General features: G+C 43.6%; 1 protein-coding gene across 1 annotated transcript in view; it reads right to left on the reverse strand.

The window, feature by feature from the left end:
• The window catches only part of LOC140738628 (occludin-like), a 101,253-nt gene extending 74,974 nt beyond the window's left edge, over positions 1 to 26,279 (reverse strand). Inside the window, exon 1 of the mRNA XM_073066215.1 lies at positions 26,207 to 26,279. The gene's annotated coding sequence lies outside the window, so the exon portion shown is untranslated. The remainder of the gene's footprint in view (positions 1 to 26,206) is intronic.
• Positions 26,280 to 27,574: the final 1,295 nt, after the last annotated feature.

Here is a 27,574-nt window from a genome sequence, read left to right on the forward strand (position 1 = left end):
ACCATGGGAATACCGTCATGACACAACATTCACCATGGGAATACCGTCATGACACAACATTCACCAAGGGAATACCGTCACCACACAACATTCACCAAGGGAATACCGTCATGACACAACATTCACCAAGGGAATACCGTCACCACACAACATTCACCATGGGAATACCGTCACCACACAACATTCACCAAGGGAATACCGTCACGACACAACATTCACCATGGGAATACCGTCACCACACAACATTCACCATGGGAATACCGTCACGACACAACATTCACCATGGGAATACCGTCACGACACAACATTCACCAAGGGAATACCGTCACCACACAACATTCACCAAGGGAATACCGTCACCACACATCATTCACCAAGGGAATACCGTCACCACACAACATTCACCATGGGAATACCGTCACGACACAACATTCACCATGGGAATACCGTCATGACACAACATTCACCAAGGGAATACCGTCACGACACAACATTCACCAAGGGAATACCGTCACCACACAACATTCACCATGGGAATACCGTCATGACACAACATTCACCAAGGGAATACCGTCACGACACAACATTCACCAAGGGAATACCGTCACCACACAACATTCACCATGGGAATACCGTCACGACACAACATTCACCATGGGAATACCGTCACCACACAACATTCACCAAGGGAATACCGTCACCACACAACAATCACCAAGGGAATACCGTCACCACACAACATTCACCATGGGAATACCGTCACCACACAACATTCACCATGGGAATACCGTCACCACACAACATTCACCAAGGGAATACCGTCACCACACAACATTCACCATGGGAATACCGTCACCACACAACATTCACCAAGGGAATACCGTCACCACACAACATTCACCATGGGAATACCGTCACCACACAACATTCACCAAGGGAATACCGTCACCACACAACATTCACCAAGGGAATACCGTCACCACACAACATTCACCATGGGAATACCGTCACCACACAACATTCACCAAGGGAATACCGTCACCACACAACATTCACCAAGGGAATACCGTCATGACACAACATTCACCATGGGAATACGGTCATGACACAACATTCACCATGGGAATACCGTCATGACACAACATTCACCATGGGAATACCGTCACGACACAACATTCACCAAGGGAATACCGTCATGACACAACATTCACCATGGGAATACCGTCATGACACAACATTCACCATGGGAATACCGTCACCACACAACATTCACCATGGGAATACCGTCATGACACAACATTCACCATGGGAATACCGTCATGACACAACATTCACCAAGGGAATACCGTCATGACACAACATTCACCATGGGAATACCGTCACGACACAACATTCACCATGGGAATACCGTCATGACACAACATTCACCATGGGAATACCGTCATGACACAACATTCACCAAGGGAATACCGTCATGACACAACATTCACCATGGGAATACCGTCACCACACAACATTCACCATGGGAATACCGTCATGACACAACATTCACCAAGGGAATACCGTCACCACACAACATTCACCATGGGAATACCGTCATGACACAACATTCACCATGGGAATACCGTCATGACACAACATTCACCAAGGGAATACCGTCACCACACAACATTCACCATGGGAATACCGTCACCACACAACATTCACCATGGGAATACCGTCATGACACAACATTCACCATGGGAATACCGTCACCACACAACATTCACCATGGGAATACCGTCACCACACAACATTCACCATGGGAATACCGTCACCACACAACATTCACCATGGGAATACCGTCATGACACAACATTCACCAAGGGAATACCGTCATGACACAACATTCACCATGGGAATACCGTCACCACACAACATTCACCATGGGAATACCGTCATGACACAACATTCACCAAGGGAATACCGTCACCACACAACATTCACCATGGGAATACCGTCACGACACAACATTCACCATGGGAATACCGTCATGACACAACATTCACCAAGGGAATACCGTCACCACACAACATTCACCATGGGAATACCGTCACCACACAACATTCACCATGGGAATACCGTCATGACACAACATTCACCATGGGAATACCGTCACCACACAACATTCACCATGGGAATACCGTCACCACACAACATTCACCAAGGGAATACCGTCATGACACAACATTCACCATGGGAATACCGTCAGGACACAACATTCACCAAGGGAATACCGTTACCACACAACATTCACCATGGGAATACCGTCATGACACAACATTCACCATGGGAATACCGTCACCACACAACATTCACCATGGGAATACCGTCACCACACAACATTCACCATGGGAATACCGTCATGACACAACATTCACCATGGGAATACCGTCATGACACAACATTCACCAAGGGAATACCGTCATGACACAACATTCACCATGGGAATACCGTCACCACACAACATTCACCATGGGAATACCGTCATGACACAACATTCACCAAGGGAATACCGTCACCACACAACATTCACCATGGGAATACCGTCATGACACAACATTCACCATGGGAATACCGTCATGACACAACATTCACCAAGGGAATACCGTCACCACACAACATTCACCATGGGAATACCGTCATGACACAACATTCACCATGGGAATACCGTCACCACACAACATTCACCATGGGAATACCGTCATGACACAACATTCACCAAGGGAATACCGTCACCACACAACATTCACCATGGGAATACCGTCACCACACAACATTCACCATGGGAATACCGTCATGACACAACATTCACCATGGGAATACCGTCACCACACAACATTCACCATGGGAATACCGTCATGACACAACATTCACCAAGGGAATACCGTCAACACACAACATTCACCAAGGGAATACCGTCACCACACAACATTCACCATGGGAATACCGTCATGACACAACATTCACCATGGGAATACCGTCACCACACAACATTCACCATGGGAATACCGTCATGACACAACATTCACCAAGGGAATACCGTCACCACACAACATTCACCATGGGAATACCGTCATGACACAACATTCACCATGGGAATAACGTCATGACACAACATTCACCAAGGGAATACCGTCACCACACAACATTCACCATGGGAATACCGTCATGACACAACATTCACCATGGGAATACCGTCACCACACAACATTCACCATGGGAATACCGTCATGACACAACATTCACCAAGGGAATACCGTCACCACACAACATTCACCATGGGAATACCGTCATGACACAACATTCACCAAGGGAATACCGTCACCACACAACATTCACCATGGGAATACCGTCATGACACAACATTCACCATGGGAATACCGTCATGACACAACATTCACCAAGGGAATACCGTCACCACACAACATTCACCAAGGGAATACCGTCACCACACAACATTCACCATGGGAATACCGTCACCACACAACATTCACCATGGGAATACCGTCACCACACAACATTCACCATGGGAATACCGTCACCACACAACATTCACCATGGGAATACCGTCACCACACAACATTCACCATGGGAATACCGTCACGACACAACATTCACCAAGGGAATACCGTCACCACACAACATTCACCAAGGGAATACCGTCACCACACAACATTCACCATGGGAATACCGTCATGACACAACATTCACCAAGGGAATACCGTCACCACACAACATTCACCAAGGGAATACCGTCATGACACAACATTCACCATGGGAATACGGTCATGACACAACATTCACCATGGGAATACCGTCATGACACAACATTCACCAAGGGAATACCGTCACCACACAACATTCACCATGGGAATACCGTCACCACACAACATTCACCATGGGAATACCGTCATGACACAACATTCACCATGGGAATACCGTCACCACACAACATTCACCAAGGGAATACCGTCACCACACAACATTCACCAAGGGAATACCGTCACCACACAACATTCACCATGGGAATACCGTCATGACACAACATTCACCATGGGAATACCGTCACGACACAACATTCACCATGGGAATACCGTCACGACACAACATTCACCAAGGGAATACCGTCACCACACAACATTCACCATGGGAATACCGTCATGACACAACATTCACCAAGGGAATACCGTCATGACACAACATTCACCATGGGAATACCGTCACGACACAACATTCACCAAGGGAATACCGTCATGACACAACATTCACCAAGGGAATACTGTCACCACACAACATTCACCAAGGGAATACCGTCACCACACAACATTCACCATGGGAATACCGTCACCACACAACATTCGCCATGGGAATACCGTCACCACACAACATTCACCAAGGGAATACTGTCACCACACAACATTCACCAAGGGAATACCGTCACCACACAACATTCACCATGGGAATACCGTCACCACACAACATTCACCATGGGAATACCGTCATGACACAACATTCACCATGGGAATACCATCATGACACAACATTCACCATGGGAATACCGTCATGACAAAACATTCACCAAGGGAATACCGTCACGACACAACATTCACCAAGGGAATACCGTCACCACACAACATTCACCATGGGAATACCGTCACGACACAACATTCACCATGGGAATACCGTCATGACACAACATTCACCAAGGGAATACCGTCACCACACAACATTCACCATGGGAATACCGTCATGACACAACATTCACCATGGGAATACCGTCATGACACAACATTCACCAAGGGAATACCGTCACCACACAACATTCACCAAGGGAATACCGTCATGACACAACATTCACCAAGGGAATACCGTCACCACACAACATTCACCATGGGAATACCGTCACCACACAACATTCACCAAGGGAATACCGTCACGACACAACATTCACCATGGGAATACCGTCACCACACAACATTCACCATGGGAATACCGTCACGACACAACATTCACCATGGGAATACCGTCACGACACAACATTCACCAAGGGAATACCGTCACCACACAACATTCACCAAGGGAATACCGTCACCACACAACATTCACCAAGGGAATACCGTCACCACACAACATTCACCATGGGAATACCGTCACGACACAACATTCACCATGGGAATACCGTCATGACACAACATTCACCAAGGGAATACCGTCACGACACAACATTCACCAAGGGAATACCGTCACCACACAACATTCACCATGGGAATACCGTCATGACACAACATTCACCAAGGGAATACCGTCACGACACAACATTCACCAAGGGAATACCGTCACCACACAACATTCACCATGGGAATACCGTCACGACACAACATTCACCATGGGAATACCGTCACCACACAACATTCACCAAGGGAATACCGTCACCACACAACAATCACCAAGGGAATACCGTCACCACACAACATTCACCATGGGAATACCGTCAGCACACAACATTCACCATGGGAATACCGTCACCACACAACATTCACCAAGGGAATACCGTCACCACACAACATTCACCATGGGAATACCGTCACCACACAACATTCACCAAGGGAATACCGTCACCACACAACATTCACCATGGGAATACCGTCACCACACAACATTCACCAAGGGAATACCGTCACCACACAACATTCACCAAGGGAATACCGTCACCACACAACATTCACCATGGGAATACCGTCACCACACAACATTCACCAAGGGAATACCGTCACCACACAACATTCACCAAGGGAATACCGTCATGACACAACATTCACCATGGGAATACGGTCATGACACAACATTCACCATGGGAATACCGTCATGACACAACATTCACCATGGGAATACCGTCACGACACAACATTCACCAAGGGAATACCGTCATGACACAACATTCACCATGGGAATACCGTCATGACACAACATTCACCATGGGAATACCGTCACCACACAACATTCACCATGGGAATACCGTCATGACACAACATTCACCATGGGAATACCGTCATGACACAACATTCACCAAGGGAATACCGTCATGACACAACATTCACCATGGGAATACCGTCACGACACAACATTCACCATGGGAATACCGTCATGACACAACATTCACCATGGGAATACCGTCATGACACAACATTCACCAAGGGAATACCGTCATGACACAACATTCACCATGGGAATACCGTCACCACACAACATTCACCATGGGAATACCGTCATGACACAACATTCACCAAGGGAATACCGTCACCACACAACATTCACCATGGGAATACCGTCATGACACAACATTCACCATGGGAATACCGTCATGACACAACATTCACCAAGGGAATACCGTCACCACACAACATTCACCATGGGAATACCGTCACCACACAACATTCACCATGGGAATACCGTCACGACACAACATTCACCATGGGAATACCGTCACCACACAACATTCACCATGGGAATACCGTCACCACACAACATTCACCATGGGAATACCGTCACCACACAACATTCACCATGGGAATACCGTCATGACACAACATTCACCAAGGGAATACCGTCATGACACAACATTCACCATGGGAATACCGTCACCACACAACATTCACCATGGGAATACCGTCATGACACAACATTCACCAAGGGAATACCGTCACCACACAACATTCACCATGGGAATACCGTCACGACACAACATTCACCATGGGAATACCGTCATGACACAACATTCACCAAGGGAATACCGTCACCACACAACATTCACCATGGGAATACCGTCACCACACAACATTCACCATGGGAATACCGTCATGACACAACATTCACCATGGGAATACCGTCACCACACAACATTCACCATGGGAATACCGTCACCACACAACATTCACCAAGGGAATACCGTCACCACACAACATTCACCAAGGGAATACCGTCACCACACAACATTCACCATGGGAATACCGTCACGACACAACATTCACCATGGGAATACCGTCATGACACAACATTCACCAAGGGAATACCGTCACGACACAACATTCACCAAGGGAATACCGTCACCACACAACATTCACCATGGGAATACCGTCATGACACAACATTCACCAAGGGAATACCGTCACGACACAACATTCACCAAGGGAATACCGTCACCACACAACATTCACCATGGGAATACCGTCACGACACAACATTCACCATGGGAATACCGTCACCACACAACATTCACCAAGGGAATACCGTCACCACACAACAATCACCAAGGGAATACCGTCACCACACAACATTCACCATGGGAATACCGTCAGCACACAACATTCACCATGGGAATACCGTCACCACACAACATTCACCAAGGGAATACCGTCACCACACAACATTCACCATGGGAATACCGTCACCACACAACATTCACCAAGGGAATACCGTCACCACACAACATTCACCATGGGAATACCGTCACCACACAACATTCACCAAGGGAATACCGTCACCACACAACATTCACCAAGGGAATACCGTCACCACACAACATTCACCATGGGAATACCGTCACCACACAACATTCACCAAGGGAATACCGTCACCACACAACATTCACCAAGGGAATACCGTCATGACACAACATTCACCATGGGAATACGGTCATGACACAACATTCACCATGGGAATACCGTCATGACACAACATTCACCATGGGAATACCGTCACGACACAACATTCACCAAGGGAATACCGTCATGACACAACATTCACCATGGGAATACCGTCATGACACAACATTCACCATGGGAATACCGTCACCACACAACATTCACCATGGGAATACCGTCATGACACAACATTCACCATGGGAATACCGTCATGACACAACATTCACCAAGGGAATACCGTCATGACACAACATTCACCATGGGAATACCGTCACGACACAACATTCACCATGGGAATACCGTCATGACACAACATTCACCATGGGAATACCGTCATGACACAACATTCACCAAGGGAATACCGTCATGACACAACATTCACCATGGGAATACCGTCACCACACAACATTCACCATGGGAATACCGTCATGACACAACATTCACCAAGGGAATACCGTCACCACACAACATTCACCATGGGAATACCGTCATGACACAACATTCACCATGGGAATACCGTCATGACACAACATTCACCAAGGGAATACCGTCACCACACAACATTCACCATGGGAATACCGTCACCACACAACATTCACCATGGGAATACCGTCATGACACAACATTCACCATGGGAATACCGTCACCACACAACATTCACCATGGGAATACCGTCACCACACAACATTCACCATGGGAATACCGTCACCACACAACATTCACCATGGGAATACCGTCATGACACAACATTCACCAAGGGAATACCGTCATGACACAACATTCACCATGGGAATACCGTCACCACACAACATTCACCATGGGAATACCGTCATGACACAACATTCACCAAGGGAATACCGTCACCACACAACATTCACCATGGGAATACCGTCACGACACAACATTCACCATGGGAATACCGTCATGACACAACATTCACCAAGGGAATACCGTCACCACACAACATTCACCATGGGAATACCGTCACCACACAACATTCACCATGGGAATACCGTCATGACACAACATTCACCATGGGAATACCGTCACCACACAACATTCACCATGGGAATACCGTCACCACACAACATTCACCAAGGGAATACCGTCATGACACAACATTCACCATGGGAATACCGTCACGACACAACATTCACCATGGGAATACCGTCATGACACAACATTCACCATGGGAATGCCGTCATGACACAACATTCACCAAGGGAATACCGTCATGACACAACATTCACCATGGGAATACCGTCACCACACAACATTCACCATGGGAATACCGTCATGACACAACATTCACCAAGGGAATACCGTCACCACACAACATTCACCATGGGAAATACCGTCATGACACAACATTCACCATGGGAATACCGTCATGACACAACATTCACCAAGGGAATACCGTCACCACACAACATTCACCATGGGAATACCGTCATGACACAACATTCACCATGGGAATACCGTCACCACACACATTCACATGGGAATACCGTCATGACACAACATTCACCAAGGGAATACCGTCACCACACAACATTCACCATGGGAATACCGTCACCACACAACATTCACCATGGAATACCGTCATGACACAACATTCACCATGGGAATACCGTCACCACACAACATTCACCATGGGAATACCGTCATGACACAACATTCACCAAGGGAATACCGTCAACACACAACATTCACCAAGGGAATACCGTCACCACACAACATTCACCATGGAATACCGTTCATGACACAACATTCACCATGGGAATACCGTCACCACACAACATTCACCATGGGAATACCGTCATGACACAACATTCACCAAGGGAATACCGTCACCACACAACATTCACCATGGGAATACCGTCATGACACAACATTCACCATGGGAATAACGTCATGACACAACATTCACCAAGGGAAATACCGTCACCACACAACATTCACCATGGGAATACCGTCATGACACAACATTCACCATGGGAATACCGTCACCACACAACATTCACCATGGGAATACCGTCATGACACAACATTCACCAAGGGAATACCGTCACCACACAACATTCACCATGGGAATACCGTCATGACACAACATTCACCAAGGGAATACCGTCACCACACAACATTCACCATGGGAATACCGTCATGACACAACATTCACCAAGGGAATACCGTCACCACACAACATTCACCATGGGAATACCGTCATGACACAACATTCACCATGGGAATACCGTCATGACACAACATTCACCAAGGGAATACCGTCACCACACAACATTCACCAAGGGAATACCGTCACCACACAACATTCACCATGGGAATACCGTCACCACACAACATTCACCATGGGAATACCGTCACCACACAACATTCACCATGGGAATACCGTCACCACACAACATTCACCATGGGAATACCGTCACCCACACAACATTCACCATGGGAATACCGTCACGACACAACATTCACCAAGGGAATACCGTCACCACACAACATTCACCAAGGGAATACCGTCACCACACAACATTCACCATGGGAATACCGTCATGACACAACATTCACCAAGGGAATACCGTCACCACACAACATTCACCAAGGGAATACCGTCATGACACAACATTCACCATGGGAATACGGTCATGACACAACATTCACCATGGGAATACCGTCATGACACAACATTCACCAAGGGAATACCGTCACGACACAACATTCACCATGGGAATACCGTCACCACACAACATTCACCATGGGAATACCGTCATGACACAACATTCACCATGGGAATACCGTCACCACACAACATTCACCAAGGGAATACCGTCACCACACAACATTCACCATGGGAATACCGTCACCACACAACATTCACCATGGGAATACCGTCATGACACAACATTCACCATGGGAATACCGTCATGACACAACATTCACCATGGGAATACCGTCACGACACAACATTCACCAAGGGAATACCGTCACCACACAACATTCACCAAGGGAATACCGTCATGACACAACATTCACCATGGGAATACCGTCACCACACAACATTCACCATGGGAATACCGTCACGACACAACATTCACCAAGGGAATACCGTCACCACACAACATTCACCAAGGGAATACCGTCATGACACAACATTCACCATGGGAATACCGTCACCACACAACATTCACCATGGGAATACCGTCATGACACAACATTCACCAAGGGAATACGGTCATGACACAACATTCACCATGGGAATACGGTCATGACACAACATTCACCATGGGAATACCGTCACCACACAACATTCACCATGGGAATACCGTCACCACACAACATTCACCATGGGAATACGGTCATGACACAACATTCACCATGGGAATACCGTCATGACACAACATTCACCATGGGAATACGGTCATGACACAACATTCACCATGGGAATACGGTCATGACACAACATTCACCATGGGAATACGGTCATGACACAACATTCACCATGGGAATACCGTCACCACACAACATTCACCATGGGAATACCGTCACCACACAACATTCACCATGGGAATACGGTCATGACACAACATTCACCATGGGAATACCGTCATGACACAACATTCACCAAGGGAATACCGTCATGACACAACATTCACCAAGGGAATACCGTCACCACACAACATTCACCAAGGGAATACCGTCATGACACAACATTCACCAAGGGAATACCGTCATGACACAACATTCACCATGGGAATACCGTCATGACACAACATTCACCAAGGGAATACCGTCATGACACAACATTCACCAAGGGAATACCGTCACCACACAACATTCACCATGGGAATACCGTCACCACACAACATTCACCAAGGGAATACCGTCATGACACAACATTCACCAAGGGAATACCGTCATGACACAACATTCACCATGGGAATACCGTCACCACACAACATTCACCAAGGGAATACCGTCATGACACAACATTCACCATGGGAATACCGTCATGACACAACATTCACCATGGGAATACCGTCACCACACAACATTCACCAAGGGAATACCGTCATGACACAACATTCACCATGGGAATACCGTCATGACACAACATTCACCATGGGAATACCGTCATGACACAACATTCACCAAGGGAATACCGTCACCACACAACATTCACCAAGGGAATACCGTCACCACACAACATTCACCATGGGAATACCGTCATGACACAACATTCACCATGGGAATACCGTCATGACACAACATTCACCAAGGGAATACCGTCATGACACAACATTCACCAAGGGAATACCGTCACCACACAACATTCACCATGGGAATACCGTCACCACACAACATTCACCATGGGAATACCATCATGACACAACATTCACCATGGGAATACCGTCATGACACAACATTCACCATGGGAATACTGTCATGACACAACATTCACCATGGGAATACCGTCACCACACAACATTCACAATGGGAATACCGTCACCACACAACATTCACCAAGGGAATACCGTCATGACACAACATTCACCAAGGGAATACCGTCACCACACAACATTCACCAAGGGAATACCGTCATGACACAACATTCACCAAGGGAATACCGTTACCACACAACATTCACCATGGGAATACCGTCATGACACAACATTCACCAAGGGAATACCGTCACCACACAACATTCACCATGGGAATACCATCATGACACAACATTCACCAAGGGAATACCGTCACCACACAACATTCACCATGGGAATACCGTCATGACACAACATTCACCATGGGAATACCGTCACCACACAACATTCACCAAGGGAATACCGTCACCACACAACATTCACCAAGGGAATACCGTCATGACACAACATTCACCAAGGGAATACCGTTACCACACAACATTCACCATGGGAATACCGTCATGACACAACATTCACCAAGGGAATACCGTCACCACACAACATTCACCATGGGAATACCGTCATGACACAACATTCACCAAGGGAATACCGTCACCACACAACATTCACCATGGGAATACCGTCATGACACAACATTCACCATGGGAATACCGTCACCACACAACATTCACCAAGGGAATACCGTCACCACACAACATTCACCATGGGAATACCGTCACGACACAACATTCACCAAGGGAATATCGTCATGACACAACATTCACCATGGGAATACGGTCATGACACAACATTCACCATGGGAATACCGTCATGACACAACATTCACCAAGGGAATACCGTCATGACACAACATTCACCATGGGAATACCGTCACCACACAACATTCACCATGGGAATACCGTCATGACACAACATTCACCATGGGAATACCGTCACCACACAACATTCACCATGGGAATACCGTCATGACACAACATTCACCAAGGGAATACCGTCACCACACAACATTCACCATGGGAATAACGTCACCACACAACATTCACCATGGGAATACCGTCATGACACAACATTCACCATGGGAATACCGTCATGACACAACATTCACCAAGGGAATACCGTCACCACACAACATTCACCATGGGAATACCGTCACCACACAACATTCACCATGGGAATACCGTCACCACACAACATTCACCAAGGGAATACCGTCACGACACAACATTCACCAAGGGAATACCGTCACCACACAACATTCACCATGGGAATACCGTCACCACACAACATTCACCATGGGAATACCGTCATGACACAACATTCACCAAGGGAATACCGTCATGACACAACATTCACCATGGGAATACCGTCACGACACAACATTCACCAAGGGAATACCGTCATGACACAACATTCACCATGGGAATACCGTCACCACACAACATTCACCATGGGAATACCGTCATGACACAACATTCACCATGGGAATACCGTCACGACACAACATTCACCAAGGGAATACCGTCATGACACAACATTCACCATGGGAATACCGTCACCACACAACATTCACCAAGGGAATACCGTCACGACACAACATTCACCATGGGAATACCGTCACCACACAACATTCACCATGGGAATACCGTCATGACACAACATTCACCATGGGAATACCGTCACGACACAACATTCACCAAGGGAATACCGTCATGACACAACATTCACCATGGGAATACCGTCACCACACAACATTCACCATGGGAATACCGTCACCACACAACATTCACCATGGGAATACTGTCACCACACAACATTCACCATGGGAATACCGTCATGACACAACATTCACCATGGGAATACCGTCATGACACAACATTCACCAAGGGAATACCGTCACCACACAACATTCACCATGGGAATACCGTCATGACACAACATTCACCAAGGGAATACCGTCATGACACAACATTCACCATGGGAATACCGTCACCACACAACATTCACCATGGGAATACCGTCACCACACAACATTCACCATGGGAATACCGTCATGACACAACATTCACCAAGGGAATACCGTCATGACACAACATTCACCATGGGAATACCGTCACCGCACAACATTCACCATGGGAATACCGTCACCACACAACATTCACCATGGGAATACCGTCACCACACAACATTCACCATGGGAATACCGTCATGACACAACATTCACCATGGGAATTCCGTCATGACACAACATTCACCAAGGGAATACCGTCACCACACAACATTCACCATGGGAATACCGTCATGACACAACATTCACCATGGGAATACCGTCACCACACAACATTCACCAAGGGAATACCGTCAGGACACAACATTCACCATGGGAATACCGTCACCACACAACATTCACCATGGGAATACCGTCACCACACAACATTCACCAAGGGAATACCGTCACCACACAACATTCACCAAGGGAATACCGTCACCACACAACATTCACCATGGGAATACCGTCATGACACAACATTCACCATGGGAATACCGTCACCACACAACATTCACCATGGGAATACCGTCATGACACAACATTCACCAAGGGAATACCGTCACCACACAACATTCACCATTCGAGCTCCTTGATACCTCATTCCTGAATTTGGACACAGAATTTGAAGCCACAATTGTCTTTTTGCACCGAGTCATTTTTTTTTCATTTGCTTCATTCAGGATTCCCAACTTGGGGTCCACAGCCCCCTTGCATAATGGTCTTTGTCCATGATATAAAAACATTTGGGAACCACTGGCCTGATCTATGTGCTCATGTCCTAGAGTAGAATGATTGTTACTAGTGATTAAAACATTGGCTAAAATGCTGTTGCACTTTTCTATTCTACATTGACAAATTTCTTTTTTTCAGTCCTGCTTCACACAACAGTATTATCATGAAAACAATGCCTTTTCATCCATATACCTCTTAAAATGTTAAACTGAATCTGGGGTGCACAGTATTGTAGTGGTTAGCATAACGTCATTATCCTGCCTGTGAGCCAGGTTTGATTCTGGCTACTCTCTGCCAGAAGTGTGTACGTTCTCTTGTGAGCACATGGGTTTTCTCCTACAGTCTGAATTTGTACTGGTTTGCAGGTTAATTGGTCACATTGGTGTAACTGGGCAGAACAGGCTCAGTGAGCCAATTAAACAGTAAAATAAAAAGATAAATGGAGATACTTCTTCATTCTATCTCAACATTCACTCCTGACCATATCTAGTATTCCCCTAAGGGGTGGGGAGGAAGGAGGAGAGGGAGGGGTGGGGGGGGGTGGAGAGAGAGAGAGAGAGAGAGAGAGAGAGAGAGAGAGAGAGAGAGAGAGAGAGAGAGAGAGAGAGAGAGAGAATGGGGAGGAGAGGGAAAGGGTGATGGAATCAAAACCCAACTAAGAACTCAGCTCAATATTTAGTTCAGAGGAAATAATAATAAATTGAAGCAAACCCAAGAATTTTTAACCAGCAAACATGCAACACTATGAGTTGCTGTTATAACCATTCATGCAGCTGTCCCTGCATCACAATGGACTGATATTATTACTCATGACTGCACTGAGGAGAGGCTCAGTCACAAGCACAAGACTCCCTCAAACTGCATTATCATTGTGTTTTTAGCCTTTACTATTAAATACCCACTGACCATCTCACTGTGATAACGAGCTCATCTCCTGGGAAGGCCTGTCACTAGTATGTTTGCAAGACCAATAGGATGGCTTTGTGGTGAGCTTCTCTCTAAGTTTTCAGGGCATGGTAAGTTCAGTGAAAATGAATTTTTGTTAACAGGCACAAAATTGGGTTAGATGCCTTCACTTTGCAATTTAGCTTCAAATCCAGCTCAGAATAACAGAATGAAATACCCATTTTCATGGGTACTATTTGAGGATCATTTGGTAGTCTCAGATTAGTGCTTGGTATACTCAGTCCAGTGTTTGGTCAGTCACAGTCCAGTGTTCAATTGCCTCAGTCCAGTGTTCAGTCATCTCAGGTCAGTGTTCAGTCAGTCTCAGTCCAGTGTTCAGTCAGTCTCAGTCCAGTGTTCAGTCAGTCACAGTCCAGTGTTCAATTGTCTCAGTCCAGTGTTCAGTCAGTCTCAGTCCAGTGTTCAGTCAGTCTCAGTCCAGTGTTCGGTCATCTCAGTCCAGTGTTCAGTCAGTCTCAGTCCAGTGTTCAGTCAGTCTCAGTCCAGTGTTCGGTCATCTCAGTCCAGTGTTCAGTCAGTCTCAGTCCAGTGTTCGGTCATCTCAGTCCAGTGTTCAGTCAGTCTCAGTCCACTGTTCGGTCATCTCAGTCCAGTGTTCAGTCAGTCTCAGTCCAGTGTTCAGTCAGTCTCAGTCCAGTGTTCAGTCATCTCAGTCCAGTGTTCAGTCAGTCTCAGTCCAGTGTTCGGTCAGTCTCAGTCCAGTGTTCGGTCATCTCAGTCCAGTGTTCAGTCAGTCTCAGTCCAGTGTTCAGTCAGTCTCAGTCCAGTGTTCAGTCATCTCAGTCCGGTGTTCGGTCAGTCTCAGTCCAGTGTTCGGTCAGTCTCAGTCCAGTGTTCAGTCAGTCTCAGTCCAGTGTTCGGTCAGTCTCAGTCCAGTGTTCGGTCATCTCAGTCCAGTGTTCGGTCAGTCTCAGTCCAGTGTTCGGTCAGTCTCAGTCCAGTGTTCAGTCAGTCTCAGTCCAGTGTTCAGTCAGTCTCAGTCCAGTCTTCGGTCAGTCTCAGTCCAGTGTTCAGTCATCTCAGTCCAGTGTTCAGTCAGTCTCAGTCCAGTGTTCAGTCAGTCTCAGTCCAGTGTTCGGTCATCTCAGTCCAGTGTTCAGTCAGTCTCAGTCCAGTGTTCAGTCAGTCTCAGTCCAATGTTCGGTAGTCTCAGTCCATTGTCGGGTTCTAAGATATAGGAGCAGAATTAGGCCATTCAGCCCACTGAGTCTCTCTGTCATTCCATCGTGGCTATTCCTCTCAACCGCATTCTCCTGCCTTTCCCCAAAATCATTGAAACCATGAGTAATCAATAACCCAACAACTTGCACCTCAATTATACCCAGTGATTTGGTGAACACAGCTATTTGTGACAATGAATTCCATAGATTCACCACACTTGGGCTAAAGAAAATCCTTCTCATCTCTGTTCAAAATGGACATCCCTCAATCCTAAGGCTGTGTCCTCTGATCAAGACTCACCCACTGCAGGAAACATCCTCTTCACACCTTAACACTTTCATTCCTGGGATCAGGCTTGTGAACCTCCTCTGGACCCTCTCCAATGCCAACACATCTTTTCTTAGATAAGGGGCCGAAAGCTACTCACAATACTCCAAGTGCGATCTAACTAATGCCATATAAAGCCTTAGCATTACATTCTTGCTTTTATATTCTAGTCCGCTGGCAATGAATGCTAACATTGCATTTGCCTTCCTCACCACAGACTCAATCTTGCAAGTTAACTTTTAGGGAATCCTGCACAAAGAATCCCAAGTAATTTTGCACCTCTGATTTTTGAATATTCTCCCCATTTAGAAAATAGTCTACACCTTTATTCCTTCTACCAAAGTGTATGGCCATACACTTCCCTGCACTATATTCCACCTGCCAATTCTTTGCCTGTTCTCCCAATCTGTCCAAGGCCTTTTGCAGTCACCCTGCTTCCTCAACACGATGACCCGTCCATCTATCTTTGTACAGTCTGCAAATTTGGCCACAAAGCCATCCATTCCTTCATCCAAATCATTGACATATACGTGAAATGGTCCCAACACTGACCCTTGTGGCATACCAACAATCTCTGGCAGCCAAACGTAAAAGGCCCTCTTTATTCCCACTCTTGGCCTCATGCCAGTTGAACAATCTTCTATCCATGTTAGTATCTTTCCTACAATACCATGAGCTCTAATCTTGTTAAGTAGCCTCATGTGCAGCACTTTGTCACCACCTTCTGAAAATCCAAGCACACTACATCCACTGTCTCCTTTGTCTATCCTGTTTGTTATTTCCTCAAAGAATTCTAACGGGTGTGTTAGGCAAGGTTTCTCCTTTAGAAAACCATGCTGACTTTGGCCTATTTTATCATGTGCTTCCAATAACCCTGAAACATCATCCTTAATGATAGAGTCAACATCTTGCCAGTCTCTGAAGTTAGACTAATTGATCTATAATTTCCTATCTTTGGTCTACCTCCCCTCTTGAAGAGTGGAGTGACATCTGCAATTTTCCAATCTGTCAGAACCATTCCAGTATCCAGTGATTCTTGAAAGATCATTACTAATACCTCCACAATCTCTTCGGCTATCTCTTTCAGAACCCTGGGGTATGGACCACCTGGCCCAGGTGACTTATCTACCTTCAGACCTTTCAGTTTTCTGAGCACCTTTTACATAGTAACAGCAATTGCACTCACTTCCGCCCTCTGACACTCCTGAACCTCTGGCATAATGATAGTGTCTTCCACAGTGCAGCTAACGGACTGGTGCAGAGCCAACAACCTGTCTCTTAATGTGAACAAAACAAAGAGATGGTTGTTGACTTCAGGAGGGCACGGAGCGACCACTCCCCGTTGAACTTCGACGGCTCCTAGGTAGAGATTGTTAAGAGCACCAAATTTCTTGGTGTTCACCTGGTGGAGAATCTCACCTGGTCCCTCAACACCAGCTCCATAGCAAAGAAAGCCCAGCAGCGTCTCTACTTTCTGCGAAGGCTGAGGACAGTCCATCTCCCACCACCCCCCCATCCTCATCACATTCTACAGGGGTTATATTGAGAGCATCCTGAGCAGCTGCATCACTGCCTGGTTCAGAAATTGCACCATCTCGGATCGCAAGACCCTGCAGCGAATAGTGAGGCCAGCTGAGAAGATCATCGGGGTCTCTCTTCCCGCCATCACGGACATTTACACTACACGCTGCATCCGCAAAGGAAGCAGCATTATGAAGGACCCCATGCACCCCTCATTCAATCTCTTCTCCCTCCTGCCGTCTGGGAAAAGGCTCCGAAGCATTCAGGCTCTCACGACCAAACTATGTAACAGTTTCTTTCCCCAAGCTATCAGACTCTTCAATACCCAGAGCCTGGACTGACACCTTGCCCTATTGTCCTGTGTATTATTTATTGTAATGCCTGCACTGTTTTTGTGCACTTTACGCGGTCCTGTGTAGGTCTGTAGTCTAGTGTAGCTTTCTCCTTGTTGTTTTTTAATGTAGTTCAGTCTAGTTTTTGTACTGTGTCATGTAACACTATAGTCCTGAAAAACATTGTCTCATTTTTACTATGTACTGTACAGCAGTTATGGTTGAAATGACAATAAAAGTGACTTGACTTGACTTCAAACAAAATTCTAATTAAGCTCTTCTGCCATTTCCTTGTCCTCCATTACTACTTCTTCAAAATTATAATTGCCAGCAGTCCGACATCCAATTTTGTATCTCTTTTACTCTTTATGTATCTGAAAAAAACTCTTGGTATCATCTTTTATATTACTGGCTACCTTACCTTCATATTTCATCTTTTCTCTCTTTATGCTTTTTTTAGTTGCCTTCTGCTGGTTTCTTTTTTTTGTAATTTTTTTTTATTGAAGTTCATTATCAAACAAACATTTCCATAAGATGTATTTTAGACATTGTATATCTATATCGTATAATCATATATGTCACAAATCTCCACATAACATTTATCTGAGGAATACACTTATAGAAGAGAGTGGAGAGAAAAAAACAAGCAAAAGGAAAAAACTACATACAAGTAGGGAGTGGTCTTTTTTCCAACATATTCATTGTTTTGTGAGAATAAAATCAGGCCCATGAGTTAAACCATTTTTCCCAGTATGAATCAAATTGTTTCAGCTTATGATTAACAGATGCTGTTATCTTCTCCATTTTGTAAATCCATGCATTTAAAGTTGGGCTCTCCTGAGATAACCATTTCCTAGTAAGAGTCTTTTTACCAGCCACCAACAGTATATTCATTAAATATTTATCTCTATCCAACCATTCTTGAGGTATACCCTTCTGTTGGTTTCTAAAGGCTTCCCAATCCTTGACCTTCCCATTAGTTTTTGCAATATTATATGGCCTCTTGTTTGCTTTTATGCTGTCTTTGGCTTTGCTTGTCAGCCATAGTTGCCTCATCCTCCCTTTAGAATCCTTTTTCAGTTTTAGGATATATCTTTCCTGTGCCTTCGGAATTTCCCTCAGCAACACCCACCATTGCTGCTCTACCATCATCCCTGCTAGTGTCTCCTTCCAATCAACTTTGGCCAGCTCCCTCGCTCATGCCTCTACTCCACTTTTACTCATCCCTCTACTCCACTGTAATACTGATACATTCAGTTTTGGCTTCTCCTTCTCAAACTGCAGGGTGAATTCTATCATATTATGATCACTGGCTCTGAAGCTCTCATAGACAACAGCCAGTCCAGAATTTCCATTCCCCTAGTAGGGTCATCCACAAGCTGTTCTAAAAAGCTATCTTGTAGGCACTTCACAAATTCCCTCTCTTGTGATCTAGCACCAACCTCATTTTCCCAATCTACCTGCATATTGAAATCTCCCATGATCATCACGACATTACCCTTTTTATATGCCTTTTCTATTTCTCATTATACTTTGCAGCCCTCATCCTGGCTACTGTTCAGATCACTGTATACAACTCCCATCAGGGTCTTTTTACCCTTGCAGTTTTCTTAGCTCTGTCCACAATGATTCAATACTTTCTGATCCCATGTCACCTGTTTGTAAGGATTTGATTTACTCTTTTACCAACAGAGCCACCCCACCCCCTCTGCCTACCTGCCTGCCCTTTTGCTATAATGTATATTCTTGGATGCTAAGCTCCCAACAGTGATCTTCTTTCAGCCACAACATGGTGATGACCACAATGTCATACCTGGCAATCTCAATCTGTTAGAGGATAATCTATTTTGTTCCATATACTTCCTCACAGTCTCACTGCACACTGCATCCAGTTGTAAGTGAACTGCCCTGTCCTCAGCCCTATTACCCATTCTCCACCAAATAAACCTTCCCTAACAGCTCTAGTAAACCTGAGCGCAAGGATATTGGTCTCCCTCAGGATCAAGTATAACAGGTCAAACATACCCCAGAAGAGATCCCAATGATCTAGAAATCTGAAACACTGCCCCTGCACCAATTCCTCAGCCACACATTCATCTGCCAAATCATCCTATTCTTGCCTCATTGGCATGTGGCACAGGTAGCAATCCAGAGATTACTACCCTGGAGGTCCTGCTTTTCAGTTGTCTGTCTAACTCCCAATATTCTCTTTTCAGGCCCTCCTCCCATCTCCTACCTATGTCTTTGGTGCCAACATGTATAAGACCATAAGACATAGGAGTAGAACCAGGCCATTCAGCCCATCGAGTCTACTCCACCATTCCATCATGGCTGTTCCCAGATCCCACTCAACCTCATACACCTGCTTTCTCATAATATCCTTTGATGCCCTGACCAATTAGGAAACAATCAACTTCCACTTTAAATATACCTATGGTCTTGGGCTGCATAGCTGTCCCACAGAGTCACTACTCTCTGCCTATAAACATCCCTCCTTACCTCTGTTTTAAAAGGTCACACCTCAGTTTTGAAGCTGTGCCCTCTAGTTCTGGATACCCCCACCTCTCCACAGCCACCTTATCTAGTCCTTTCAACATTGTGTACCAAGATTTCTGGCTGTTCACATTCTTCCTTGTGAATGCCATGGACCAAATCTGAGACATTCCTGACCCTGGCACCTGAGAGGCAATATACCATCCAGGCGTCCTTATAGTGTCCACAGAATGTTGTCTCTATTCCTTTTAACTGTGGAATCTCCTCTCACTACTGCATTCCTTTTCTCTCTTCTCCCTTTCTGAGCCACAGAGCCAGACTCAGTGCCAGAGACCCAGTTGCATGGCTTCACCCTGGTAGGTTCCCTTCCACTGCCCAAAAATATCAAACTGATATATTTTATTATTCAGGAGACAGCCAAAGAGTCTTATGGTCTTATGGTCAATGTTGTCCTGAGGTTGAGAACTTCCAGAAGGGTCATTATTCTGCTTTGAAAAGTTTAATGTTTGATCAGATGAAACTGAAATTATAAGCAATTCATCCTGTGATAGGTTGTGAATTAACACAAATTGGTAAAGCAGCACTGGGCTAAAAAAACAACCATCAACAGGGCTTTTAATTGTTACGTTCTTAACATTAGGAGTGGTAAGATATCTGCTCCCAAACTATAAGATTAATCTTCCATTATGCATTTTCTTTTTTGTAATTTATTTTTTTATTGAAGTTCATCAAACAAACATTTCCATAGGATGTATTTCAGACATTGTACATATATATCATATAATCATATATATCACAAAATCTCCACAAAGTATTTATTTGGGATATACACTTATAGAAAAAGAGTGGAAAGAAAAAACAAGCAAAAGGAAAGAACTATGTACAAGTAGGGAGTGATCTTTTTTTTTACAACAGATTCATTGATTTGTGAGAATAAAATCAGGCCTATGAGGCATTATGTAGTTAAACCATTTTTCCCAGTATGAATCAAACTATTCCAGCTTATGATTAACAGATGGCTGTTATCTTCTCCATTTTGTAAATGTCCATTGTAATTTCCATCCATGTATTTAAAGTTGGGCTCTCCTGTGATAACCATTTCCTAGTAAGAGTCTTTTTACCAGCCACCAACAGTATATTCATTAAATATTTATCTCTTTTCAACCATTCTTGAGGTATATATCTAAAATATATGGTCTTACTCTCTAAGGGTATTTCACATTTAAAGATGTCTTGTAGGACATTGTGTATCCCCCTCCAATAGTTTTTAATAACAGGGCAGTCCCAAAAAATATGATAATGATTTGCACTTTGATTTCCACAATTTCTCCAGCAAACAGGGAGGTTACTATCATAATGGGATTTCTGAGAGGGTGTAATAAAATATCTTATCAAGTTTTTCCATCCAAACTCCCTCCATTTCTGTGAACTGGTACACTTCCATTGATATCTCCATATTGTTGTCCATTCTTCCTCATATATAATTATCCCTCCTTCCTTCTCCCATTTTGTTTTAATGTCTGAAGTCAAATGTGTTTTAAGACTTGACAACCCCTTATACATGCTTGAAATTATTCTCCTATCATTATCTGAATTATATGCTTTTCTAAAGAGTTTTATCAAGCATGTTACATCAAGCCTTGGTTACATTTTTAAGCATCTTATTAACATATTGTCGCATCTGTAAATACCGATAAAAATCTTGTTTTTCTAATAAGTGTTCCTCTTTAAGCATTTCAAAACTGAACAGTGTTCCTTCTTTCATTATGTTGCAAAGAACTGTTATTCCTTTAGCTGTCCAGTCCTCAAATCTAGCATACAATTTATTTGGTTGTAAAATCCGAGTCAGATGCACACCATTTGAGAATGGCAATATCTCCCTCTAGATTATTTTCTTTTATAGTAGTTTTCCATATTTTAAGAGTCAATTTCACCCATGGGTTATCAATAGTACTTATGTACCTTTGCAGGCTGTTATCAGCCAAAATTGCTTGTATGGGGATGGGAAGTATCCGCTCCTCAATGTTTTTCCATTGAGTGTCATATGATGGGTTGCACCAACATATCACAGCTCTCAACTGTGCTGCAAAATAATAGTCTCTAAGAGAAGGCAAGCCCCATCCCTGCTTTTCCTTTGCTAATTGCAAAGTTTTGAGATGAACTCTAGGCCTTTCACCCTGCCAAATATACCTTGATAGCATCTTGTTTCATTCATTGAATTGATTTTGATTAATCTCTATTAGTAGGGTCTGAAAGAGATATAACAGTCTGGGCAGTATATTCATTTTAATGGACTCAATCCTTGAACTGAGACTGAGAAAAGGAATCAGGCTCCATCTTGCCATCTTCCTTAATTTTTTTATATAAAGGCTGATAATTACATTCTGATAATTTTGCCAAATCTTTTGGCATAATGATGCCCAAATATTTGAAAGACTCTGTGTGCCATGCCCAAGGGTATCGACTTTCAATTTCTCTTGGTTGGCTATAATAATATGAAAGTAATTGTGTTTTATCTATGTTGATCTTGTATCCTGATAATTGACCATATTGTTCAAAGGATTGCATCAATTTAGGTAAAGAGTATGTTGGTTGCCCTAGATAGATCAAAATGTCATCCGCATAACAAGCCAATTTATGCTCTGTCCCTTTAATAGTAATTCCCCTGATATCTTCATTTTGTCTGATGTATTGAGCTAATGGTTCCAGATGTAACGCGAAGAGTAGTGGTGACCATGCACAAACCTGTCTCGTGCCCCTTTCTAGGGTAAGACTATTTGATAAATATCCATTGATTTTAATCCTAGCAGTAGGATTGTCATATAGTGTCTGTATAGTTTTAATAATTGTGTCTTGGAAACCAAATCTATGTAAAACTCTGTAAAGAAAATTCCAATTAACTGAATCAAGTGCTTTTTCAGCATCCACACATCACTATTGCTTCGATTTTATTTTTTTGTATATGATCCATAATGTGAAGTGTCCTTCATATATTGTCTTGAGTCTGGCGTTGTCGTATAAAACCTGTCTGATCATTACGTATCAGTATGGGTAGAAACTTCTCTAATCGTTTGGCCATGATGGAGGTAAATAACCTATAATCCACATTAAGAACGGATATTGGTCTAAATGACCCGCATTCCATTTTATCCTTGCCTTCTTTCGGTATAGCTGAGATTATCACTTCCTTCCAACTGGGTGGCATTTGTGACTTTTTTTAGAGCCCAGTTCAGTGTGGGGAGTAAAACAGGAATTAACTCATTTTTAAATTCTTTGTACCACTCTGCCGTATACCCATCTGATCCTGGTGACTTGCTTAATTTAAGCCTACTAATTGCAGCTTTTAATTCAACTTCAGTTATGTCAGCAGTCATCGTTCTATTTTGTTCTTCGCTTAAAGTGGGTAACTCTAGAGAATTCAAGAAGGTGTCAATTTGGGTTATGCTTCCCCCTGGAACTTTGGAATATAGAGTTTTGTAAAACACTTCAAAAGCTTCTTGAATTTCACTTAGCTTATTTTTTTATCATTTTCGTTCTTGGGTCCCTAAATCTATGAATTGTATTTTCTGCTCTCTTTTTTTTCAGTTTCCACGCCAGTATTTTCATAGATTTTGATCCACTTTCATAATGTCTCTGTTTCAGAATCATTAAATTTTTCCTGATTTCTTGCATAGCCAAATTATTTATTTCATTCCTAATTTTTTAAATTTCCCCTAATGTATCCTGTGCCAAATTCAATTTGTGTTTTTTCTCTAGTTCCTTCAGCCTATTTTGTAATTCCTCTAATGTTTTATTCCTTATTTTTTTCTTATATGAAGATATCGCTATAATTTTCCCTCTTAAGACCGCCTTCAGAGTATCCCATAAAATGGGAGGTGAAACCTCTCCATTATCATTAAATTCTAAGTAGAGACCAATTTCTTTTTTAATTTGTTCATTAAAGTACGGATCATTGAGTAGACTTGAATTTAGTTTCCAAATAGTATTCTTTGGTTGTAGGTCAAAATCAACAGATTAATATATAGGTGCATGGTCACTTACATCTATTGTTCCAATTCCACAGGTGTTTATTTTGTCTTTGTCTTTTCCAAATGTTATGAAATAGTCTATTCTTGTATATACAGAATGGGGAGCAGAATAATGAGTGTAATCCCTTCTGTCAGGGAAAAGGTCCCTCCATATATCAATTAAACCAACATCCTCAAAAAGTGTATTAACTTTCTTATGTAAAGATTTTGTTTCATAGGTTTTTCGATTAGAAGAGTCTAAGTTTGGTTGTAATTGTAAATTTAAGTCTCCCCCACATATCAGGAGACCTTTTGTTTCCGTTACCATAATAACAGTAATTTTCTGAAAGAAACCAATGTCACTTCCCAGGGGTGTGTATATATTCAATAGAGTAACTGAATTGCTGTTTATATTCACCCTTACCAGAATATATCTGCCCTCTTTATCTCCCATTTCGAATACTTTTCCAAAATTGAGATAAGAATAGCAACTCCTCTCCTATGTCCTGATCTATATGAGGAGAAAAACAGATTAGTGAAGTCCATTCTCTTTAGTTTTCTATGCTCATTATCACTTAAATGAGTTTCCTGTAAATATACTACATGGGCTTGTTATTTTTTCATTTTGGATAAAATTCTCTTATGTTTGATTGGATTTAACAGCCCATTTACATTAAAAGAAATGTATTTTACCTTGTCCTTAGCCATCTGTATTTATCTGTCAATGTATCATTGAAATTAGAATAAAACTGAATCGATCTACTCCCTGAACAAATAAGAACCAAGAAACGCAAATAATAACAAAAATGGCAATGAACATGTGATTCCAAGGCTGAGGTCTCTAGTAGATGATCCTGCGTTGAGCTAGAGGAAATGTCTAGCTGTGGGGGATAACACCTCCCACTTGTGAGTTGAGGGCCCCCATTGCAGTATTCATAAAAGCTAGTGAACAAATCCATTACACAGAAAAGATTTCCCTGTGTACTCCTATATATATATATATATATATATATATATATACACACACACATATATATATATTTACACACACACACACACACACACACACACACACACACACACACACACACACACACACACACATATATATATATATATACATACATACCCACACATACACATATATGCACACATATATATATATATATTCTCATTTTGGTGGGGAAAAAGGAGTAAGTGAGTGAATAAAGATGAACAACTAAGTAATATAAAATCCACATTATAATAAGTATTTCTCCAGATAGGTCTATCACCATGTACTTTTGCTTCTGTTTAGCTTCTCAACATTTTTAAAGTTAGCCAAACCTTATGGCTCTTCTGAAGAGGGTGAGGACTGTCTTTGGGAAACTCCCCATCTCTTCCTGATATATTTCTCTCGGCCTCCTCCTGTCTCCTGCCTTCTCGATTCTCGCACTATTTCCCAAGCGGAGTGGGACAATTCCTCAGCCAGGCTTTCCCTCAGTTTGGTCATGCTGATGGGCAACCCTCTGGCCTTCATGTCTGTAGTCACCTCTTCTACTATCTGGTACAACCGTGTCCCGTTGTCATAAAACACTCCAAGTTTAGCAGGGTACGGAGTTTGAAATCTAATCTTATTTTGCTTTAGTACTCGCTTTACTTCAGAGTATTTTTTGCGTTTCTGGAGGACCGCGGGGAGTAATCTTGGTCGAAATATATTAATTTATCCTCTAAAAACACTCTCTTCTTACCCCAAGCCCTTTGTAGAATCTCCGCCTTGGTGCTGTACCAAAGGAATTTAATTATCATTGAG

This window comes from Hemitrygon akajei, chromosome 2 (assembly GCF_048418815.1).
Source record: "Hemitrygon akajei chromosome 2, sHemAka1.3, whole genome shotgun sequence".
NCBI lineage: Eukaryota > Metazoa > Chordata > Chondrichthyes > Myliobatiformes > Dasyatidae > Hemitrygon > Hemitrygon akajei.